This window comes from Ciona intestinalis, unplaced genomic scaffold (genome assembly GCF_000224145.3).
Source record: "Ciona intestinalis unplaced genomic scaffold, KH HT000916.1, whole genome shotgun sequence".
Lineage (NCBI taxonomy): Eukaryota > Metazoa > Chordata > Ascidiacea > Phlebobranchia > Cionidae > Ciona > Ciona intestinalis.
In genome coordinates, this window is record NW_004191237.1 from 1 (window position 1) to 3,719 (window position 3,719).

Sequence of the window (3,719 nt, forward strand, 5' to 3'; positions counted from 1 at the left end):
TAACCGTTATTTTTTAATATGCACCTCATGCTCACTGTCAAGTTATAACATGAATGTCTTTTTATACACCAGACACACATGGTGTATTCATACACCTCATTCTCACTGTCGAGTTATAACATAGGTGTCTTCTTATACACCAAACACACATTTTGTGTTTCTACACCTCATGCTTACTGTTGAGTTATAACATGGGTGTCTTCTTATACACCAGACACACATGGTGTATTCATACACCTCATGCTCACTGTCGAGTTATAACATAGGTGTCTTCTTATACACCAGACACACATGGTGTATTCATACACCTCATGCTCGCTGTCAAGTTATAACATGGGTGTCTTCTTATACAACAGACACACATGATGTATTCATACACCTCATTCTCACTGTCAAGTTATAACATGGGTGTCTTCTTATACACCAGACACACATGGTGTATTCATACACCTCATGCTCACTGTCGAGTTATAACATGGGTGTCTTCTTATACACCCGACACACATGGTGTATTCAACACCTCATGCTCACTGTTAAGTTATAACATGGGTGTCTTCTTATACACCAGACACACATGGTGTATTCATACACCTCATGCTCACTGTCAAACAGTTAGAACCCAAACAATATACCAATAAACAACAAACACGTTACAGACACCCCGGGTAAAACATGGTGGGCCCCACCCCCGGATGGCGACGCCCATTCCTTATTTGGTCACAACCCCAACTTACAAACGAGCTACTCGACAAGTTTGCAAGAAGAGGAACACCAAGTGGTGAGAATGATAAAAAATGTTATTTTTATAAAAAGAATGTTTTTTAAATTGTAATAAATTTATTTTCATTTCATTTTGCTACTTTCATGTTTTCTGTTTGTTTCTGAAATAATCTGTTTTTTTGTTTATTTGGGATTTTCTTTTTTTGGAGGTAACGACTGTCGATGCCCTGCCATGCGAGGATAAATAAGTTACATATGTGGTAACTTGTAAGCTGACACGAGGTGTATGAAACAGAACACCAGTGTTATAACGACTGTTGTAGCCCCGCCATGCGAGGATAAATAAGTTACTTTCAATCATACAAATACCGTCAAAAAAAACAAAAAAATTGAAGACTTAAAAATAAAAGAGCTAACTCATGCTGTGTGACCAGTGTCTCCATTTCCAGAATATTCCTGGTTTTCCCCACAGAGATGCATGGAGTGTGGGAACACTGCCTTTTAATATATTACCAATATCGTACAACACACAAAGTTACGGACGTAGTTTGTTAAAGTGAGTGTGCTTGTATCATTTTGCTATTTTTTTAAAATAAATTGTATATTATATATATATTTATATATATTTTATTTTTGTAGTTGTTTCTGTTTAATATATCAGTTTTTTTTGTTTCATTTTATATTTAACACAGTTTTTTGTTATTTTACAAGGTTCTAGTTTAAACAACAGAACTTTCGTACTTATGTTTTAAAAATCTATTTTTGATTTCTTTTTGTTTTTTGCACTGTAATATAATAACAAATGTATTTTTTATAACTAAAAACACGACAAAAAATTTTCTTCAAAGTTCAAAACAAAACATTTGTTTTATTTTTCCAGTTGTTTATAATTATATATTTTTTTAGATTTATTTACATATACGTTTTTTTCAGATGTTATATTTCCTGCACCCCAGATGAAATTTCTCTCGTTAAAAATTTGCTGAGTCATCCTACTATACTAGATCTGCAAAGTCATTGTTTAAAAGAGGGTTATTGTTTATCATTGCTTCATTTTACAGGTGGGAAAAAAGGTTTCTAATAATTTTATTTTTTAGTTTTACAGATTAGAAAATCAGATTAAAAAAAATGAAAATTCTATTTATTGTTATTTTTTATATAATATGTCTTATATTTAATATATAATCTTTTCAGTTTTTATTGTATCTGCTGTTTTCTCAAGATGTGTTATAATTATGAAGGAAACTTTCTAGCAAAATGGTTATTTTGGTTGGTTAGTACTTGTAAATTAAAGGGGTACAGGATCAAAACTTGGTTCTGCTACGTGTCTTTGAGCAAAACACTCAACAGCAAACCCATATGATGTGTCGGTGTATGGCAGACAAAACATCGGTTCCTGCTTTAAGATCATAAATAAAAAATGCCAAAGATTTCTTTCATACTTACCTCAATGTGTTACATTTTAAGCATATACAATAGAACCATTAAAACTTTATACACTTTCAGATAATTTTTTTATTTTTTTAAAAAAAATTATTTGAAATTTTTTTTGGTAATATTTTTAAATCCTAAAAAAACAAATAAAAATATTTTTTTTTAAATTACTAAAAATATTTTTAAAATAAATAAATATTATTTTTCTTTTCAGATCTTGATGAATACAGGATGATGTCATCGAATGATCATGAGGTTAACCAAAGATCCGACGTCGTCAGATTTGCCGTTTCATCTTCCTCACTCTTCGTTGCTTTCCTTGGGTCGACATTAGGACGGTTAGCATCTAATAAAATAAAAATTATCCTAAATTTTTTTCAAGAATTTGTCTTTTTAAGAAATAAATTTTGGCACATGTTTTTTTGTTTTAAAAAGTTACAGAAATTTTTTTTCTAATTTACTTAAAAAAAATTCATGTTATTTATGCAAAGTTAAAAATAATTCCAATATTTTTGCCTAAGTGACTTATCCATGGTTGCCACTCCCATGCCCACAGTCGAGCTGCTGAAGCTATTGCAGTGTGTGGATAAGCAGACATGACTTTTGGTTGGTTTAGTCATTTATATCCTCGTGGGTGGGAACTTGAGTGACTTATCCATGGTTGCCACTCCCATGCTCACAGTCGAGTTGCTGAAGCTATTGCAGTGTGTGGATAAGCAGACATGACTTTTGGTTGGTTTGATCATTTATATTCTCGTGGGTGGGAACTTGAGTGACTTATCCATGGTTGCCACTCCCATGCCCACAGTCGAGCTGCTGAAGCTATTGCAGTGTGTGGATAAGCAGACATGACTTTCGGTTGGTTTGGTCATTTATATCCTCGTGGGTGAGAATTTGAGTGACTTATCCATGGTTGCCACTCCCATGCCCACAGTCGAGTTGCTGAAGCTGTTGCAGTGTGAGGATAAGCACACTGACTTTGGTTGGTTTGGTCATTTATGTCCTCGTGGGTGGGAACTTGAGTGACTTATCCATGGTTGCCACTCCCATGCCCACAGTCGAGCTGCTGAAGCTATTGCAGTGTGTGGATAAGCAGACATGACTTTTGGTTGATTTGGTCATTTATATTCTCGTGGGTGGGAACTTGAGTGACTTATCCATGGTTGCCACTCCCATACCCACAGTCGGTTTATTGACAGGTTCACAGAAACAGAGTACGACGAAGGATATTTTAATCCATCGAACACAAAATCTACGTTTTTCTGCATTAAAGAAAATGTAAGTTAGTTTTTGAATTATTGTTGTCTATTCTATAAGGGTGAGGTCTTCAGTGAGGCACACCTGAGACCTGGGCTGTAGGTATATCACCCCAACACCCATGGTGCTACCATCTAGAGTAGACCCCACTAAGGCAGTTTGTAGACACTCAATAATAGAGATTTTATTCTATATGTGTGAGGTCCTACAAGGAGACATGCCATGGGGTATAAGTTAAATCTTTCTGTTTTAAACTTTTTTCATTTTATTACATTTTATATCAGATGCAATTTTAAAATAAATTGAAA

At 34.1% G+C, this 3,719-nt stretch overlaps 1 long non-coding RNA gene across 1 annotated transcript; it reads left to right on the top strand.

Annotated features, from left to right (window-relative positions):
• The first annotated feature begins 560 nt into the window (after positions 1-560).
• On the top strand, positions 561-3,421 carry LOC108950769. Its single transcript, XR_003397297.1, has 5 exons — positions 561-778; positions 1,170-1,276; positions 1,654-1,781; positions 2,369-2,492; positions 3,354-3,421. It is a non-coding gene; the product is annotated as an uncharacterized LOC108950769 (long non-coding RNA).
• The last annotated feature ends 298 nt before the right edge of the window (positions 3,422-3,719 follow it).